This window comes from Lepisma saccharinum, chromosome 2 (genome assembly GCF_977018435.1).
Source record: "Lepisma saccharinum chromosome 2, izLepSacc3.1, whole genome shotgun sequence".
Lineage (NCBI taxonomy): Eukaryota > Metazoa > Arthropoda > Insecta > Zygentoma > Lepismatidae > Lepisma > Lepisma saccharinum.
Window position 1 is genome coordinate 8078682 of NC_139230.1, and position 22320 is coordinate 8101001.

At 38.6% G+C, this 22320-nt stretch overlaps 1 protein-coding gene across 1 annotated transcript in view; it reads right to left on the reverse strand.

Moving 5' to 3' along the window:
• The window catches only part of dome (cytokine receptor domeless), a 153973-nt gene extending 131918 nt beyond the window's left edge, over positions 1-22055 (reverse strand). Inside the window, exon 1 of the mRNA XM_083117013.1 lies at positions 21537-22055. The gene's annotated coding sequence lies outside the window, so the exon portion shown is untranslated. The remainder of the gene's footprint in view (positions 1-21536) is intronic.
• Positions 22056-22320: the final 265 nt, after the last annotated feature.

Sequence of the window (22320 nt, forward strand, 5' to 3'; positions counted from 1 at the left end):
ACCTATTGCTACAAGATCACAAGGAAGGCCCAAAACCAGATGGATAGACGACGTCAGAAATGACATAAGAAAACTGAAGACACAGAACTGGAAGAAATGTGTGTTGAGTAGAGAAGAATGGAAGGATGTAATTGAGCAGGCCAAAGCCCATAAAGAGCTGTAGCGCCTTATAAGAAGAAGAAGAAGAGATAGAACGTCGATCACTTAACGCGCCGAGCCAGCACCTGAAACTATGGACAACGTTTTTCGGGCACCCTGTGCACGCGTATTATATACAATCACTCTGAACACAATTGACAACCATCTCAAATTCCTATCACTCTGAGAACAAAGAGAATCAACTTTATTTAGCTCAAGTACACCTCGCTTCATAAAAGGTCAAGCAGCAGGTTTGCTGGCAATGAGCAGCTCGGTGGGCGTAGGTACCAAATCAACAGGGATTACATTGACGGCTACGATACCTACGTAAACGGAAAGCAGCAATTTGAGAGGCTTGGGGTAATGGATTTGTAGTATCAGCCAACGAAACAAAGTACTACGCAGTTGATTAAACATCGCCAAAACGCCATCAATTGCTTGGCTTCACGGACAACATTTATCATTGATCAAGTTTGCAAGCATCGAGCGATGATAAACTGCTGGAGCAGGTCTGAGCAGCGAAGCTCACAGAACCAGTTTATGATGGATCCGCACGTTGGAGCTATATACTAATGAGTTGCGCAAGCATTCTTATTCCGAGAACAACACGAAGTGGGTCTTTCCGCGGTGCCAGGTGCCTTCGGCTTCACAACAAATATTCTTGGCTGAAGTTAACGCCAGCTTCCCCAGCATTTCTGATGTTGTCCACGACGCGGACGGCGGCAAGGAACACACTAGGCTTACCTTCCCGCAGACCTACTCTCGTAGGAGGGAACAAATATGCACGACCGTGTCTGATCTCGACCCACTCGGTGCAAGTTTACTTCAAGTTCTCAATCTATGAAAATCATCGCGGAATTCTGCTGGTAAAGGCCACCTATCCATAAGCATGTACGGTCACCGGCAATAAACACGGGACATCTAGATCCTGAAATATTCGCTTCCCTGCAAAGCGTTATGTGTTGCCTAAATCTACGGCGATGGTGGAAGATGCCATTGAAAATTTGCTATCCATGTCCGTACCATTTTTATTGCCGGTGACTGTACATTCACTCTGTTTTCCCCAGTGCAAGAGTCATGAATTGGACTAAAAACACCAATAAGCAGAGGAACCTCCTCATCAGTCTCATTCCATTCCTTAACCCTAGCTTACCCGACAGGAGATGCCAGTCCCACCACTTCTTGTTTTTAGTTTTTTCAACTGAAAAGTTTTTTAAACAAAACTGCAAATAAATTACATTTTCCCCTAGGATGTTCCTGTATTACTTTTTTCCCATAAAATCATAAAGGGAACGTACATAGTAGGTAAAATCACGTGGCGGGACTATCAGCCCCATCCTTAGGATGTGTGTTCCGACATGACACTCATGCATGTAACAGTGTACAATTGGTTGGTAATGATGGTAATTTTCGTAAGTATTATAATTACTATGCAAATAAAAATTCATTAATATATTTTAGTGTGGTTTAAGTGAATGCTAAGATGTGCGACACTCATGCGTTAACTGGTTCTTATTTTTTATTACTGATGGTATTTTTTGCAATTATTATGTAACTGCAGCTATATAAACAACGAGAAGCAGTGATTCAATAACAAAATGGTTTCTTGAATTTTAGTGATAAAAAATGTGTGGGCCTCTGACCTCCCCCTCCCACTCAGGTAAGTAAATTTCTTGTACAGTGGGATACATGAGTATTACCGTGCAAATTGTCCATCACCATGTTCTTGCACTTTATTTGACCCAATAAGAGCTTCAAGAATTAAAATAAAACTAAAAACAAGCTGTTGACAACTTCTGCACCAGCATACATAAAAATCCATAAGATGTAAGAGAAAAATTAATGAAAATAGTCATGGACAATTTGCACGATAATACTCATGGATCCCACTGTACGACACCGGTAAGCTAGGGTTAAAACAACATGGGATGTAGAATAAAAAGAACGAATATAGCTAGGAATTTAAATGCTGATGCCACTTCATGCACAGATAGGTTAATCGGAACTGGACTAATAGTTTAAAGTGGGATACAAACCATCCGGTATCGAAACGGGGACCCCTTGAGAACGAAAATACAATGGACAATTTTTCTCTTCTATTTTCTTATCCGTCAGCTATACAGTCGGACTGCAGAGAAGACATGGGGAGGCACATGGAGAAGAACGAAAACAACAGAAGTGATTGGTACATTACCTTCTCTCATTTTTACAGTTAGTTTAAACGAGACTTGTTGGCGAGAATGAAATAAAAATTACATGGAGGTGAGCGGTTCTTCTACTTTTTTAGGTTAATCGCGATGATGATGAATGATGATCAGAAAAAAGAACAAACAATAAAACATTCATGCATTAGATAAGGGGTGTAAGGGGTGACGTTCCACGTAGTACACCCAAATGTCAACCTCACTTCCACGTTAGTACACCCTGGACTGAAGACTAACGAGGCTCTGGCGACTGGCCCAATGGCCAGTATAATTTTGTTTGTATTGTCCTGTATGCTGTATGTGTGCTGAGTGCCCTTTTACAGCCTCAGTTTTTAACGAAAGTCAGAACATTTTAATATTTTATGATTTTAGTTCGGCAACGTTAGAGTTGTTATTTGTAACGATAAGGGGCTGGCCCCCGTATAATGTGACGGGAGCAAAATAGCCTAAGTGCTGACGCTCCCACAATTTTAAAATCAAATTCAAATTCAAATGCATTAGATAAGACTCAAACAAGAACCTGCGACAAAGATTGGTAGTGCGGCACAACGCTCTCGTCCACTTAGCCAGCAAGTGGAAAGTAATGTCTGAAACCACTGTTAAAGGTACAGTCTTATAATTCACCTGAACTACCGGGTGATTTATAAGAGTCCCTGTCGCTTGCGCCCAAGCTTCTTATCGGTTCATTTCCGCCGCGACATATGTCAAGAAATTCCTTGGTGGGTTTTCCCACAATCCGGAGTGTCATTACCGCCGCGCGCATGTGTGTTTATGACGTTGCCTCCAGCTGTGTTTATCTTCGATTGAAAAGGAAGGTGACTGGTAAATGAATGTAAGATGAAAGTATATATGAGGGATATACATTGGGAAATTAGTATTTATGTAAAACTGAGACTTGAGAGAGACGACAAGATGGCTGAGACTATGGAAATTATAGAAACAACGCGTGGAATGCCTTAGAGCATTTGCATACCTACAAGAATTCAAATAACATTTGTATTGTTGTTGTGCAAGTGTATCGAAATATTGTGTTTATATATACATAGCTATTACTTATATAATGTTTGCAAAAAATTACACTGCATGTATAATGTTTTTGACGATTTTATGTAGTGTATAATAATTAACTGCAATAGACTGGCACATTTATGTTGCTTCCAAAGTGTACATTTACGTAGTACTTGTAGAATGCTTTCAATATTTTAACAATACTGTATTTACAATGTTTTTTTGACGATTAACAATAAATGATTAATAGTTAATAGGCTGATACTTATTTATGTATTTTCTGTTGTGGAATAAAATTGATACAAGTAATGAAATAAGCAAAGAAAAGTCATCATCTGACTCTCTCGATAGGTTTAACATTTCAGTGTAAACACAGCTGTGCATCGTCATAAACACACGTTTGATTTTATGTTTTAAGTCCACTTTATCCACTATGCACCACACCATGTGCCCATAAATACGTGCGCGCGGCGGTGATGACACTCTGGATTTTGGGAAAACCAGCCAAGGAAGGTCTTGACATATGTCACGGTGGAAATGAACGGATAAGAAGCCTCGGCTCAAATGACACGACACCGATTTATAATTGTTTTATTGATTAGTTTATTTTACTTGGATTTTCTGCCACTTTGGGCTAATAGCAAAGATGGGGATGAATGATGAAATGGATAAAGGGGCACTCACAAGGAACACACATGCCCAGGCCGGGATTCGACCCCGGGACCCCTGGCGTCGTAGCGCGATGTGCTAATCACTCTGCCATGGAGGACAGAGATCTACCGAGTAAATCCAACAGCAAAACATGTCAAAGTATAAGATTCTAGCCTTCGAAATGTGAAAATAATAATCGTTAGCTCGCTGGTTAGCGTAATGAGCTAGTTAGGAGACACAGAAAATGCATGGCTGCGTTTGTTTATTCTCTCATCTGTTATCCTTCCTAACTGTCGCCACGAAAAGAGAAAGACAGTATCACGTAAAAATAAAATGTCATACACAATACATTTGTAGCAAAACGCAATATTTACATCTGAGACATCCTTGCATTGTGCACTTTAAATCTATAAATGAACTGCATTTCATGATTTTTCGTTTTAGTAATACTTCACAAAAATAATTCGGTGTAACACAATTGCAGTGTGTCAGTCACCGTTGTAGTTAACGCTGCGCGAACACCATGTAAATCATATTGTTTGATTCTGCGGGTTTTAGTTAGTTTTCAGACCGAAGCAACAGGGAGGTTCACATCGAAATGGCAAGCGACACGGGCCCCTTCAGTATGTAAGAAAGCATTCACCGCGCATGAGCGAACAACAGACCGAAGCGGCCCGTCGCATTTAGTACGTTTCTTAGATGTGAAAGCAGAGTTAGAGCACTTGATACTAACAATCACATGATATAGGTGCCACCAATTGGTCACCGAGTGGCATTCCAAGCCATGTCTCGATGTAACGGAGTAGCTTACTATAGAATGTATATGCATGAAATACATGTGGGCTCGTGTGGTTGGACCCTTAGATTTGTAGCTATGGTCACACAAGCTACACCCTGACTCTGGACCAAGTAAACGAAAACAAACAAGACTCGAGAGGGCTAGACTAATGAACGCGTGAGAGGGGAAGTGAGAGCATGGAGGGAAAGACGCGGCTGCAGCTACAGCCGTTAGCAGGTGCGCGCACTGCTTGACTCTACCCATTCGCTTTCTCCCCTTGTCTGTCGTTATGCGCGGCCTTGGTCCACAGATTCCACAAATAGAGTGTACACGTTCAGAGTATTATACAAAGGCTGACTGAATGGTAATAAGACTGCTTCCGTTTTTATTTCTGCGGGGAGCTGAAGTAGGTGTGACAATGTAGAGTATACCTATCGGTGTTTGTGAATGCTTCCAGTTGGACCGTCACAGTCTTCAAAATTCTGCCACAATGAGTGGAGGCACCTCGTAGTGTTGTCAGGACAGATGAGAAAGTGTGTGAAGTATGACAGCCAGCGCTGACTAAAATTATAGGGCCTACAGTGGAACGCCCTCTATATAGCCTGGTCTGAGTGTGAATTATAGGCATTCCCAACAATGAAAAACAACCTCCTGAGATCAAGTGAAACACTCCACGGCAACAAACCAGGGTGGCTACAAACAAGCAGAAATGAAATTCCCTGACTTTTCCAGGTTTTCCAGGACAAAATTTACATTTTTCCCTGACAATTACAAAGTTAACTAAATCGATTTTTTTGCAAATATAAATAATAAACTCGCACAGATCCACGTATGGTTTTGTTAAGTACCAATATTATCTTCTATGAAATTGACTTAATTTCTCTATTCTCTATGATTTGAATTCAAACTGCAAAATAGTGAATTTGAAAAATTATTACAATTCACAAGCTAGGGAACGATTACGGAATTTTTCATATGCAGTAAGTTTAAAATAAAATACTTGATTATTTTTAAAGTTACGACTAAATGAAATAAGAGTGAAGAGTGATTGATTAAGAAATACAATTTGTAATTTATCAGTCTCCTTAGCTATACATTCTCCGTATTATATGTTGATATTTCCACTGAGGTTTGGAACCCTCTGCTTGCAAGAACCATGAGTGTGGACTCATTTTTCAATGCATAAAGCTACTTCTCTCTTCCCTGTAAAGCAAACAACTTAACTCTTGCATATAAGTGAAACAACTGAATCTAACAAAATAAAGTGTGTGAAACTGACAATATGCAGTTATACCATTAATACCGACGAAAAGGGTATGTAGGTATTAGAAATTGAACACAAGGAATTTATAGAATTGCATTGTATAGGTACCTGATTTAGCTAACCACACATTAAAACAGGAACACTCTAATAATAAAAGCTTCTGAAAGTTCATATACGAGGGGCATCCTGAAAAAAGCTCCCCCAAAGGTGCCTATACGCAGCACTAGTGGTCGGAGAGCTACACATCTGGTACAGTTGCAATGCAGCCGTTTTAGGACAGTTCTAGGTTAAAGATTGCAGCTCTCATACAGTATCCCACCGACTGCGATGTAGCCTACATTGCACGCTCAGAATTTGGCACAGAGCCACCAGCAATCGTGTCAGGTGTGCAGACCGGACGTCGTGAGTGATAGTAAGGTCAGACGATGGTGCAGACAATTCACGGAAGGCCAATCGAATGTGCACAACCCCATACAGCTGAGTACACACGGGTACTTTGCATCACTTCGGGCGAGAGATCTTGGACAACTCCCTGTACAGCCCTTGCCTTGAATGTACCGACTTTCATCTCTTTGTTTAACTGAAGAGGTTTCTGGCAGGGCAAGGATTTGACAGCTACACTGCGGTAGAAATAGTTCCAGTCTTTGCTGTCAGACACATATGCCATGGGCATACAAAATTTAGTGCCATGCTATGACAAATGCCAGAACAACGGTGGTGATTATGCCGAAAATTAGGTTAGGACTCACTGTTACTAATGTAATAAAGTACAACTGATATTCTTGTTTTATTTATGCCCAATCGGTAAGGACCTTGATATTTTGTTATTTTTTTAAAAATTGGTGTATTTTCTTATTTTTTATTTTTTTACTACACGTTTTCATTTTAGCGCATTTCCTGGCAAATATCTGAAATTATACCTTCATGGTGTTTTTAAACTACTGTTTCAAAGTAAGTCAAATGGCTTACGCCTCTTCGTGAGAGTTTGATATCTTCAAAGTTATTTCGGGAAAGTTATTTTCCATACCCCTTTTTTAATTTTAAGGTAAGGATTTTAGATAATGGAATTTTCCCCGTATATACTGAAGGGTGCATAATAACCATAAGTGGCGACGCACACAAAAAATTAAAATCAATCAATCTCACGTGACAGATACCAATATATTATGGCACCAAAAATTGGCATTATCTTTTTTTCACTTGTTAAGTTGAAAAAATCGTGAGAAATACATGATTTAATGTGGCGTCGGAATTATTCCATGTACGTATAACTCTATAGTTTACTCTTGAGTAAAATGTTGGAAACCTTGCATGTTCTACGTACACAAACATGGCCTACAAAAGACAAGAATGTTGGATTTCATGGAATTTTTCGTTGTTTTAGGACATTTCTTTAAAAAAAACCGCTAAAAACGCCAACAATTCACATTTTATGCCAAATTCACATTATTTCGAACGAGCGAAAAAATGTGTCCAGACATCATCACTGCACATTCCTAAACATAACTTCGCAGCAATTACCATTTTTCACAGTTTTCCCGTTTACGAAAAATCAATGTCCCTACTAATTGGAAATTACTTTCTGGCCACCCCTCATATAAATCAGTAGATGGCAAGTGAAGATTTAGCAGGGCTGGCAGAGAAAAGTCAATTCTTGAAGAAAGTGATTTGCTTTTATGATTGAATGATTCGAGTAAATATGATATTCAAATATTTACGTATCTATTATTAGTATTTTATTTCATAATATTGGACATTAACCTTACTGAGTGAGAGATTAATGACCATCTCTCATGAGTTTAAACAGACAGGAATTTACAGTGTTGCAGTAAATTTGAGGTTGGAAGCATGCACTTGCCAATTTTTATAACGTTTACTAATGCAGATTTATGTTTCACTTTTTCGTGATAGTATTCAATATATATTCCATTTGGTTGGATTCTTCTTGATATCTAAGAATAGTGCAATGTCATTGTAAACGTATGTTAACTTGTGCAAAACCAGTAATACGTCAGGACGATGAAAGAAAACCTTCGTAAGCACTGCTACATTAAATAAGTGAGCCAGAAGAGTAATAAAATTCCAGTAGCATATTTGCAGTCTAAAGCTCTTTTTGTTTATGCATGAAATTTTTGCTGGATGTTGCAGTCCATGCAATTTCTGTCCCATGTTGTAGTGAGATACTTTGTCGGGTGGCAAAAATCGTATGTATCAATGGAACCTATTTGTTTCCATGTTCCTTCAGTTTGCCCAACAAAATGCCTTACTACGACATCCGACAACTATCGGACGGCGTCACCTGCTCTTATCCCCTCCATCTGTTGACAAGTTCTCTTACTACTCCCATACGGACAAGAAAAAAAAATATAATTCAATGCATTTTCCACGTAATATTTAGAGGCTTAACATTTACTCCCCCGATGATACCATATGGTATCATCAGTGTAAGGTCGTACTCGCCCGATGATACCATATGGTATCATGGTGCTGATTACGAAATGAATGTGCTTTTTGGACCTTCAAACACTTAAGTTTCGGTGGAAACTCTGACACAGGTCTGGAGCAAGCCTGGGAAATTCATATTGATGACCAACCTCCCCCTTCTCTGCAACATATCCATGCCACATTTCCGAACAGACTTTCACATTTTGGCTCATTATTCAACTTGTATGGCACCCAGGAACATGAAACATGTTTCATTCTCTTTGGACACGTCCATTCTTTGAAGAGAATACTAAGGTTTGCACCTTATCCCCAAAATAGCAAGAGAAGAGGGGGCAAACTTCAGATTTTTGTTTTTTTTTCATTGAAATTCGGGGGTCGGGCTCCCCCAAACCCCCTATCTCGGTCAGGCGTTCTGAATTGTACACGGTTGTATGCGCTGATATTTTAGCTGCAAAGCAAAACTTATCTGAAGTAGATTGCTCCCATAGTGCCCGAGTTATAACAATTTTCTGTTCCCGTGCAGAGTTCCATAACGATATCTTTAAATTAAATTTAAAAAAAGTCAATGAAGAAGAAATTCCCTGACATTTCCCTGACTATTTTTGACACCTCAAATTCCCTGACTTTTCCCGGTTTTCCAGGTCTGTCGCCACCCTGCAAACATTGAACGTCATGTTGCAAAACACTCTGCTACGTGTTTTAGACAGGTTTTTGAAAGCCTGTTAAAATTTAATGAAAATGAGGGATGCTACATCAAAAAGATTTTCAGACCCTGGGGTGTCATATGATTCTATATTTTCCTTTAAATATATCTCGTTACTTATCAATCTGCCTTCGTATTTGGTGAACTTTTACTGTGGAAAGACGAAAACCGAAAGAATGAAAGTCAACAGAATTGCGCAAAGTATGTCCTAACGTAGGTGGAGAATGTAGTAAAATAAGTCCCAGGGCAAACGAAAATTTATTTGGGTGCGGGAAATACATACAAAAAAACTCCAACACACATGAAAAGAATGTTCAGATGTAAGACTCGTTGTGTTGAGAAAATCCACATTTAAAAAAATATATTAGGATGTACTCAAATCCTGATATTTTTAACGTGGATAAAATATAAATGAATAAATGGTTAAAAGTGACTTTGTAGCAGCACCAACTTGCTCTTGAACAATGAAAATTTACCGTTGTATTTTTAAAAAAAAAACGTGTGTGCAAATGGGTAGCTTGATTCATTTGAATATCCGAGTATGAAATAATTCAAATGCTATGCATATCCACGGAAAAATTTTAGCAGATGAAGCAGCATCAGTTTCGATCAGTATTTGATCAACAAATTATCAAGAATACATCTAGCTATTTTTAGACCTATTGGACTGATCTTCCTACATTTCTGCATGACACGCATTTTCATTTCATCTCCCCTCCCCCACAAATGTACAACGAAACCACCCGTCGCGTGTGGTTCTTACAGCAATAGCACAGCGGTAGCATATGGGTCTAATTACAAAGCATATACAAAGCGATTACAGGAAAAGCAGCCTTTTTGCTATGATGGTCTCCAAAACCGATCGATAGCTGTCCACTGGATATGAAACTGGTCATTATGCTATTTGCACATGGCAACGCATCCCCCGGTTTCGGATGAAGAACATGAAATTCAACCCGAGGCCCTACACTGTATGTTATAATTAATAACGCCTATGCTATGCTTTTCTTTGAGAATTCAATAGTCTTTATTCTTGGTCGAGGTTCAGCAAATGCTGATCGACCACTTAACCACCTTCTGTTGTCTACTCAAGAACACTCCTGTGCAGAAAGAGTGGCACACTCCACAGTTGAAGGATTAGAATAATGAGCCACTTTGTTCCAACAGTAGTGTACAAATAATGTATGTACTTCATTCAGTCAATTTCAGCAACTTGGTCAAACGATAATAGGGATGGTATCGAGACTTGGCAGTGTCTCTCGGTCTGGCGTTATAAATACCAATCTCGTTCTCGTCTCGAAATTTTATGTCTGAAGAAGTTCGTTTAGGTACAGGGGTAGGTCGCCATGGCGCCTGAAACATTTCACCTAGCGACTGAATTTTTAAATTCAATTCTAAATATATTTTTGTGTGTGTGTATATATATAAAAGTTCGCTTGCGGAAATTTCATTTTCTTTTTTTTAATAACTAGTACAGTATGTTTGTACCACGTGTATAATTAAATCAGAATAATAAATATGCCATTATAAATATTGGCATTGTTGGTAGCCGAATTTTAAAATCTGCATCGATATGGAAGACTCGGCTATATATTACAATGTGTTGCATAGAGTGGAGTCTTGTTTAGGAAGGCCAATCCGCGCAAGAATTAATTACTTTTAATCCAATCTTGTATTAATTAATAAATTTAATGTATCAAGATCACATTTCATAGCTTATCTTAGTTGGATTCATGGATTCTTATCCCGTACTTGAAAAAAATGCTGGCTCCTGAGAAAAAGGGGCCGGCGTCTGAATTATTTTTAGTTTCGTCTACCTCTGTTTAGATAGATATACGTATATATATTTTACATATCGCACCAAAAGTCTCGGAGACTAAGTCTCAGTCTCGTTTCGATTTTTACAAACCCTACCCTGTACCATTACTACACAATAATGTATACAATAAACACGAATTTAAAATGTAGCCTGCACAGTGGTTAACCTTGTAATCAAGGAATTCATAGTTCGATTCATGGTGTAATCATGGTTCAGTGGTCGATTTCATACGAAACTGTAGATCCAATCCGATAGCCTAAACAAGCTTTAAGCTTAAAATTGAACTTAAATTTGCCAAATTTTGACGAAGCCACGGGTCCTGGATTCGAATCCTGGCTAGGACAGACGTGTGTGTTTATATGTAATCTAACTCTATTATGTAAGCTTTACTGTAATTGGAGATTCTCTCTGTAGGAAGCAAACGAATAATTAAATAAATAAATATGTAAATAGGCGTGCACACACATTCTAATTGGGAGGGGAGCAAAAGCTTTGATGAAAGTTCAGTCGGGGAAAGAAAAATACATTACATCCCACTGTTTTACAAACAGGGGCGTACTTAAGAGTGGCCTCAGCGTCGCAAGCAGCTCTGGATATGCCAACAGGTGGTCCTCCTCACTCAAACGATTGGGTGTTGAGCCTAGGAACAGCCCTTTGCATCTCCTCCTGGAAAGAATCCTTGCCAGCAGATGCGACAGAGCTTCTTGCGATGCTATCCTGCCTGCATCGACGCTGGGGGCAGCCATTTTGAACAATTACTGTAACGAATTCGTCGTAGAGTGCTACGATACACTGTGATAACGTCCGTATTAAATCTAGAAGCCACATCTTCCAGTTGTCTTATTCCACCGTCATAGAAGTCCAAATTAGTTTTGGCTCATAACTTTTCAATGGTGCATTTCCGGACAGGGTATCCTTATCTCATACTGGTACTTGGGTCAGTCTCCATCCACTCTGCAAGTTTGGAACAAGGTCACGGTAACACCCTGTATATGTGCCATACATCCAGTCCGGAACAGGAGCTTATATTTACTCAGAAAGCCGAATCTAAACACAATTCACGATTCTTCTTAAATTAAAACTTTTACTATACACACGCTTGCAAATTGAATGCATAATAATTCCAAATATTGGATAGCATATGAAACACTCTTGGTCCAACGTTCGAATTAACTTCCGCCATGAAATGTTAGTCTTAGTTCAGTTGGTACAAGAGTTTTAAACTGTAGTACAGGGTCAACGAAGTTAGTAATAAGGCGTGTTTATACAACGTATATTGATACACCTGTAAATTGTATTGTATCTTCTGCAAATATGTTGTATAAAGAAACAAACTTCCGGAGTACTAATTGAGGTGGGTGTACCAACTGAACTATGATTTTTGCGAACCATCAAGTGAAAATATTAGGGGACGAACTGCGCCCCTTGCCCCCGTGCTCACGCTTACGATTAAGGAAAGTTTCAGACCACCAAAATGACAATGACAAGCAATACGTCTCGTTTGGAAACGAACCTCCTTGCCTCGGTCTGGTGGTTGTGCTTGCATAGTGAATGAAAATGGGGATGTTTTCTCACATTATTTCTTGATTTTAAACCACGTTCTGGAAGACAAAAACACAGCAGCACAACATGCATGCGCATTTCCATTCATTAGAGTCGTGTGTTATCCAAGATTTGTGGGCTGTACTCATGGGCGTCCGGAAGGGGGAAGTCAACAAAAAATTATATATTTGTCACATATAATTTCATTTTAGCCACAATTATATGTCTTCATTATTGCATGAATATGATAAATTCAAATTTAAACAATGTTTTTTGAGGGAACAACACTATTATTGGGGAAAATTTACCTTGTTTGCCCCCTCCCTGGAAAAAATCCTGCGGACGTCCATGGCTGTACTGCACAATAAGGCAACTGGCTAGCTGACACTGCATTTCGAACCATGCTACACTTCCGGCACAATGGAGCGTGTGAACTTTGAAGCCAGACAACATATGAGCACATGATCTTGAGTTGTATTCCATACAACACATAATTACCGAAAATATTGTCTTAACGAAATCAGATATTGCAAAGTAAATACGACGTGTTGTTATATTGCACATTTCTATCAAAAACAAAAAGTCTGGCAAAGCTTGAATTAAGTCCACTCAAATATGCTAATTGGAACTGGACCGAACCACCGTGCAATGTGCTTCCATCAGGAATTGAATCCGAAACTCCTTCATTACAAGGCAGCACCATGAGCCATCACCAGGGACCCTAACTTTTCGCATACACTGAAAAAATTGTTGTTGCCGGAAAGTGATTGTGTGTGTATAAAATGATATGCTGAACCAATTCTTCATACAAACCAAATCGCGCGAATTTGGACTGTACGCAATTTTAGTAGTTCTCGCGATTTCATTAACTTTTATGCAAATATATCGAAAAACACTGAAATTTGCAAATAAACGAGTATTCTGTGACTCCATAATACGGTAGTAAGGAAAATAATACGCTGGATCTGGAATTAACGTAATGTGTTTAACGTATACAAAACCAATTAACGGAAGCAAGTATATCATATTTTAAAAACATTTCTATTGATAGTTTACATTTGAAATATATATATTTAAAAAGGAAGTAAAGTTCGTCGTACATATAGGACCGTGCTATGAAGGCACATTTAGGGTATGTGGATGGTAAGGCCCCACAGATTCTCAATCTCGGCCAATTTAGAGGTAATGTAATCAGCACCACGCTCCGGCCGCCTATACCACCAGGTACCCGATTTATGTGAGGACAAGGCCGGAAAAATTACGACATTCGATCACCCACACCCTGCGGCGAGAGAGTTCTTTCACGACCATCACCTGCCAGGATATTTTCACTGGTGGGGGGGGGGGTGTGATGTGTGGTCATCACATCGAATCCCATTGCCGCTCTTTTCCAGCTTTATAGAAACAAACTCAAAATGTTAAATCATGTTAATGATCTTAAATCACTTATGTATACAATAAATATTTCTACGTAGTACATCTCCCATGTGTGCCTCATCTTCAATAATTAACATCTCTACGCTGGGAGGAACCAGGCAACGTCGAAGTCTACAGTGTTTTTAAGTTGCGGCAGTACTGGAGAGACGATTCCACGCAGGTGAAACAGCGACAGCAAAAAATCGGGCGAGGCCAGGCGGACTTGATAGCTCAGTGGTTATAGCAATGGCACGGTATGCCAGAGACCCGTGTTCGAGTCCTGGTCGAGCCTGCATTTTCTCGCTGAAAATTTCTACGTAATAGCTACGTCTCCTGTGTGTGCCTAATCTTCAATAATTATCATCTACTGTTTCAAATATTTTTTTTTCATTCTGCACACTTTTCACATTTGTGAAGAAACCCCACTTGACATTCATGGTTAATTCTGACATAATTCATGAGCAGCAGACATCTTGAGCATGCAATATTATCTTGTGAGTAAAACAAACTATCCATTATCATATGAGTTAGTGACCGCAATATTTCTGAAGCACAATGACTAAGAACACCACATAAAATGCGAAATTACTGTAATGAGAACATTTAAAACTTGAACAACAAATCTAACTTACCTGAACTCCACATTTTTAAATTAAAAATAAATGATAACAACAGAGACATGTGAAAACAAATATTATTTTTACTATCACCTGCTACCATGTGAAATCCATTAGCTCTCTGTCTGGACTAACATGTCCATCCAGACACATTGGTACTGGCTCTGAGCAACTTCACTGCAGTTCTATCTTCCAGGATTCTGAGAGCAAGAAACCCAGTAGACTTGACCAGTCTGTCTTTCAAGCCTTTGACAGAAACTGCAATATGCCTGTTCAAACTGTAAATGATACGTTTATATGCTAAACATGAATGTGATATATTTTTTACCCCCAAAACAAAAAAATACATAATTTGGTACCCAACTATAATTGTTTTCACAGTCCTGTACTGTTATCACTCACAAAACATCCCTGACCTTTCACTAAACATAAAGGCAAATACAAAACACAGCACTGAAAAACAAACAACGAAGCATGGACACAAAACTACTTTCATGTCCAATTTTAAGCAAATAAAAAATTACAATCCATTAGAATAGTTCTTCTCAAAAGGAATCAATGACTTTCAGTTCATCATATATGTCTTCAGTTCTCATTTACCTGGGGTCACTTGCACCCATAGCTCTCACATGTTGACTTATGTGTTATCTTCTTTATAATTTAATATTTGCATAAGATATACTTAACATGAAGATTACTTCTGGATTATTAGAGTTATGTTCATAAAAAAGTACAAAGTAGTAGTATACATTCCTGATCTTTTCTTAAAAATAATATGGTAATGTAAACATAATTCAAATAATTATTAAAGGAAGGCAGTAATTGTTCATAAATATCCTTCTCAAAAGCAGGTTGTTGAAGTAATCATTTAGATATATTTTGGCTACTCGAGTTCAGGTTATAAAATGGTGTGTGTGGCACACATGCATCTAAATAAGAAATTTGGACATGCTACGGTAACTAAACTATATCTGTCTAACCAACTAATAGAACGTCTCTCTTCAGATTAAAAATGTTACACAAAATATAAAATGGTAAAGTTCCTCGTGCATATAGCACCGTGCCATGAAGGTATATTTAGTTCACATTCTCGATCTCAGCCACTTTTGGAGGTGATGTGGTCATCACCATGTCCCAGCCACCTCCCCCTCCCAGGTACCCATTGATTTGAGGCTGGGTGAGCCCCAGAGAAGTTTTATGCAGGGACAAGGCCGGAACAATTCCGACCTTAGATCACCCAGCCTGGGAATTGAACCCAGGTCTCCCACATGGCAGTCAGATGACCGACCTACCCACTAGACCACAGAAAAAGAAATTACAAAAATACTAATACAGCATAACTGAACATGCCTATAAACTAACACCTTTGGAAGAGTTTTTTTTTTTGGGGGGGGGGGAATAATAAATAAATGGATAACATGTGTAAAGCAAATCCATTTTAATTTTGCATATCTGCAAATAGTTAAATTCCTACTCCTGAGACAGACAGCCAATGCACAATTCCCAATAATGCAAATTTTAGGTTTTTTGGTAGAGCAAATCTTATGTTTTGCCTTCCGAGATATCAATTAATAGGTTACTAAGTAGACTTTTCAGTTCATTGAATGTTATTTGTCTAAATTTACATGGTTCTGAGTAATTAGTAAATATTGAATGGAGACAAACAATGTAATGGAAGAGTCATCAAAGAATATAAATCTTCATGTCCAATTTAAAATTTCACAGGCCTTCATTTTGCTAAATTCCATGTTGATAGTTTAATGGTTTAAATTTGCTTCAAGTTGAGGGTTTTAACAGCACACTTTATGCACAGATAGACTAATCAGGACTTGACCTACAGTTTAAAGTGGAATCCGAACCACTATGCGCCTCTAACAGATATCGCACCTACGACCTCTTTGTTACAAGACGACGACATTATCTTCACACCTTCGGGAGAACCAAACCTGCCTTGGAAATTAGGAGCAGTTGCATTCACGACGTTTTCAACAATAACTTCCTGCAGCATGGAGAGAAGGTTCTCCATGGACGCATCTAGGTGGTAACGATCACATTGAAAGTTAATGGGATTGTTACAACCCAGAAGTGTCCGTGACTGTACAAGCGTGCATTCACAAACAACTTCACCACAGAGAACATTGAAAAGCATATGGTGGTTTTCATATTGGACAAATTCGGAGAATAGTATTCATTGAACTTTTGTGTAAATTGCATCTAAAGCTAGTAATTTCATAAAATTATTATTAATTAATAGTTATGCCTATTAATTTATTATAAGTACCTAAAAGTCCTAAATCCCTCTTTTTTAACACCTAAAAAACCGTTCCCTACTAATTATACACATGATACAAAAAGCACACAGACATTAAGAAAAACATTCTACTTGTTATTTTTAAAAAAGGTAATAGAAATTTCCATAAGGTGAACTCAAACTATTTATATAAAAAAAATAGAACTGATATTGAAAATTCAGGCACCTAGTGAAAATTTTCAGGTGACCGGGTACCCTAAGTTTGTCTACTTGTGGCCATCACTAATAAAAACATTAACAATTGTGAACAAAAATGGTGGACAAAAGCAAGTGAAATTTGGTTACAATCATCTATAAATATAAAATAAATGTACAATCGTAAGTATGAATTTGAGAACCAATGATTCATTTGAGTTTTTTTTTAAACCCACTTTACAGGACTGGATCTACAGTTTAAAGTGGAATACAAACCACTATGTGCCTCCACCAGGTACCAAACCTGGGACCTCTTGATTACCAATTCAAACATTTGGTCAGTCTATCCCTTATTGCACTTTCTCTACACAAAAAGAGTTTAATTCAGAATAAAAAAATTTAAATGCATAACAACTGTATTTGTGTCTAGTGCTTTATTCATAAACTCTCATTGATAAGATTATATCCAGGTCTCCAAGTCAGAAGAATATTAGCTTTCAGGAAGGCTGCTGTCTTCTAGAGTACAACACACACAAATTTGCCGTTGCGTAGATACCAATTTTCGTTTCGTCTCCCTCTCTCTTAGTATCACGTGTTCTACCCTGCTCGAAAACCTTCGCTATTGTTGCCATATTGTCATTCCATTCCTGGACACACTCGCGCAAACATCATTGAAAACAATTTAATAGCGCTCCAGCTCGGGGTTCACACCCTTCGGCAGGGACGGTAATGTGGCAATATAGCACGGCGTAGTGGTTGCTTCTGTTATGCAGTGCATGTTCATTGGCTAGCTAGTAACTAGTGTTGCCAACTGTAATAATGAAGCACTATTTCTGTCACGGAAGGGGAAAGGCAGGTAAAATGACGGTGAGTTTTGTTGGATTAGAAGCACCATATTTTTATTTTATACTAAGTATTTTACCGGTTTGACGTTGTGTGCGTGTATTGCGTGTGTGTATGTGAAAGTGTGTGTTCGTTAATGAACGTTAAATTCCATAATGCCTCCTGTTCTGTCAAAGTTGAAATCAAAAACCTTGCATAGCCAACCTCGGGAAATTGATTGCAACGTGCACGAGTTCATGAAGGAGGAAGCCAGTGAAGGTATTAGCATCCCAATACAGCATTTTGGCAAGAGAGCAGCGGCTGCAACTGGAGTTTCTGAACGAACAATCAGGGCTATCATGAACGAAAGACAATCTCTTGAGATGTCAGAAGGCCCCTCCACATCATTCCACACTCCCGGGAAAGAATGACAAAGACCAGCGACCAAATCGTCAGTGGACGCTTTTGATGAAAATGTTATTCGTAGGCACATATACGACTATGCTCTGCATGAAAATGAAGTGCCGACATTGAAAAAAATTGCATGTCAAATTACAGGCGGACATACATTTTGCGGGAAGTCAAGAGAGTGCGACGTTTGCTGCGAAAGATGGGATTTAGGTGGAGGAAGAGGAGGCTGTCATTTCTGCTGCTTAATGCGATGCATATTGTTTTCTGTGTTAAAATTGCCATGCTTTGATGGGTGACCAAGTTCATAGCAGGTCCGGCGGAAGGGGAGGGCGAACCGTGCCACCAGCCAGGGTGGCAAAATTTGAAGAGAAGAAAAAATAAGCCTATTGAAAACTGTGGTCGAGCGAGATATTCTTTTGCGCTTAATAGTATTAAATAGCATAAGTCGTCTCATTATTTATTTTATATTTTGATGTTTTACTTAGGAATATATTGATTTTCAATTTCCCGTTGCTGCGTAATGGCACGGGGGGGGGGGGGGGGGTTGAAATGGAGCGGCATCTACCGCCACCACCCAGGGAGGCAAAATGACTGGCGCCAGCCCTGGTTCATAGAAAAAAAAAAAGCCGCACAGCTTATCGTCTAGTGGCAGTATATGTACTTGTTATTGTTGTGGAAGCCGGCATCATTTGTAAATGTAGAACAAAGGCAACCGACTTTCGCCGATCACAGAGAGGAAATAATAATACTGCTTGAGGAGGAGTGTTGTGGTCCAATTGTTGCGGTTTAACACGTTGGCATGTTGTTATCTGCCGTTTTTTCTATCTGCTCCATTAGCAACACTGCTTCTTTAGTTCTGCCGTGCATCGCATGGCAGAAATATCTGTGCTGGACTCTAACTGCCACGTGGGAGAGACTGGTTCGATTCCCATGGTGGGTGATCTAAGGTCGGAATTCTTCTGGCCTTGTACCTGCATAATGTGGCTCTAGGGCTAACCTAGCCTCAAATCATGGGTACCTGGGAACAACCCTGGTGGAGGCAGCTGGAGCATGATGCTGACCACATCACCTCCAAAATGGTACAGATCCAGAATGTGTGGATCTCCCCCTCCCCAATATGTGTCTTCATGGCATGGTGCTATATGCACGGGGAACTTTACCTTACCAGATATCACTATACACATTCTGACCTCCGTGGTGCAGCGGTTGGCACAGTGTGATACATAACACAAGGGGTCCTGGTTTTGAATCGAAGACTGGATTGAGTGATCTATCTTCGTCTCTCTTCATCAATTTTATCTAACCATTAATCATCATTGCGATTAGTCAAAAGTAGCAGAAAAGCAATGCTAAATAGCAAATCAAATCAGTACACACATGCAATTTCAACAGTCAATTAATCCTAATCGTATCTACATTCTCATACTGAAGAGTCTCACTGATTGTTTACTATGTCCTTCATGCAAAATAATTTCTTCTGTCATATATACTTTCTAATAAGCAACTAATTTTAGACTTTCCGGGAATACATACTACGCTGCCATCTACAAAAAAAATTGCATGCCCCAAATTGGTACATGATCATCTCTTTTTTATTTTTTAAAAAATAAAGCTTCGTCTTATTCTTCATGGCAAATATTATTTCCGATCATAGTTCCATTCCCATACAGGTGCAAAAGTAGGTTAGGCAGACCACATTTGGCATGCTCTTGGCTTTATAATTACAATTATACATGCTTACAATGTTATGGAGTGAATATGTTAGGACTTTTTTTTTTTTGTTATTTAGCATCACTCTTCTGCCACTTTTGGCTAATTGCGATGAGAAGGATGGTTGATAATAAGATGAAGGGACACTCACAGAGCATATATTACCATGTTCAGGCTGAGAATCGAACCCAGGACCCCTGACATCATAGCATGATGTGCTAACCACAGGCATGGAGGTCGACATTACGATAGATAAGTTTCATTGAATTAGATATAGCCTAGTTACTTTAGAACTTTCCTTCAGCTCTCGCATGTAAAAGAAGGTTATCCCTGTAAATGCACTGGACATGAAAAATATATTTACTTGCACAGTCTACTTCTCAGGAAAAATTCATAAACAAATGCCCTGTGTAACATTAAAGTGCAAAAATCAGTTTCTTCAGACTTCAAACGAACATTCATGTTCAATTCCAATATTCTAAAACCTTTCCTCATCGTCCCCTACAATTTGTGAAACAAAAATCAGGGCAAGCAAGATAGATTCTATAATTGGATCTACAGCACTAAATATCTATGCCAGGAATGTATCCCAAAACTCAAAGATTGCATTTAATAAAAGGCTATATGGAAATCCGAGTAACTTGAGGAACCATTTAATAGTAAACTTGTGTACACAATCAATAAAATATAAGATTCTACATGTTAAATTTGCTTTCAGCAGAAAAAGAATTAATGTTTTGGTTTGAAAGATGTTAAGTTTGCTTACTGTTTATGGATTGTCAACATATATTATACTGAAGTGAGGCCGTTGGTTTCTGAAGACCGAATTATCAACTTTTTTTTTAAAAAAAATAATAAAACTAGTATAATGTGAATGATTTTGTGGCCAAACATGATAACCAATTTACGATAGTCATAACTGCACACAAAGCAGGAGATTACCTACCTGAAGCATTCCATGCATTTTTCCCCTTGAGGAAAGTTTTTTTATATATATACCAAGCACTATGTACTACAAACAACATGCAGCACTCTTCTAATGCGATGTTTCTGTCTGCATTTTGAATTCTGGCAAAAACATGCAGCAGAAATGAAAAAAAAAATACCCGTGTGTACACTAGGTTTTAAGGAAATTGTCAAGCCAATGGTGAAAAAAAGTATGTCTTGCAGAATTTTAAACTAAATTCGGAGTTACGTCGATAATAGGGTGTGAAGAGCCCACTCGGCCAAAAGATAAGGGTAGTCATTACTACTTAGTATAACATACTACGGTTAGCTATCCATTCATTCATTACGCCTCGGTAAATAAGAACTGAAAATTGTGCATAACTATTGTAATGAAGTATTTCTTCATAACGTATTACACAAATAATACCACAAAATACCTCAACATTCCTAATTTTTCAACTTTCAGATTCGAACTCACCTTCGATGTACTTATTTGGATATAAATGCTACTGGCTATCAAGTGTTTCGCATGTCTAATTTGAGTGACAACTATACAGTGCTGTGTCTTGCACATACATACCACAATATATACCACAAATATTGCTTCAACTTACTGTCATCAGTGTGTAATCACTCACTACACGTAGATTCTCTTTCCAATGATGGTGTTTACACTAAAAGTAGGCTTGTCCACATGCAGATTACTTCACATTTAACGCACATCCACTGCATTATAAAGATATTTGCTTGTTTTTAGCGTGTCCTGATAAGTACCACAACTACAATAGTCTTACAACACATGAACATTTACAAACTAAACAATCCAACACTTCATCCCATAGCACTACACGCCAACACCATTCTCCATCCTTCCTCGGACGGCCATTTCCGAGAAACGTCTTTCTCGATAATAACGTCAAACGTCACGGGCCAAGTACACACTTTGTCCAAATCGCACAGAATATATTACGTTGATTTGGTGCCAAACAACATGTTATAGGTATTAATGCTCTGTCCAGTTCATAATATCACTATATACCATAATTCTGCACATATAATAAACACCTTTTACGACAAAAGACACTTAAAAGAGGACACAATGTTCTTCCTTGAAAAACCACATCAGGAACAGCCCCAAGTTATTCACCTTCTATAGATGGCACTAGCGCATGCTCGAAACAAATGAAGAGCACGATGCATAATATGGCAAGGCGCACGTAACAAAAGCATAATATTTATTCTAATTAGGTGAGCATTTATCAGTTTGATTTCAAACATTACTTTTACAACTACAATTATAATTAAGCTTTTAGAACTAAAAATCGAATAAGGTGACCAGTTTTCTTAGCTGGAAAGCAGAACAAGCAAGCTTGTTTTTTATTTATTATTTTCAATTGT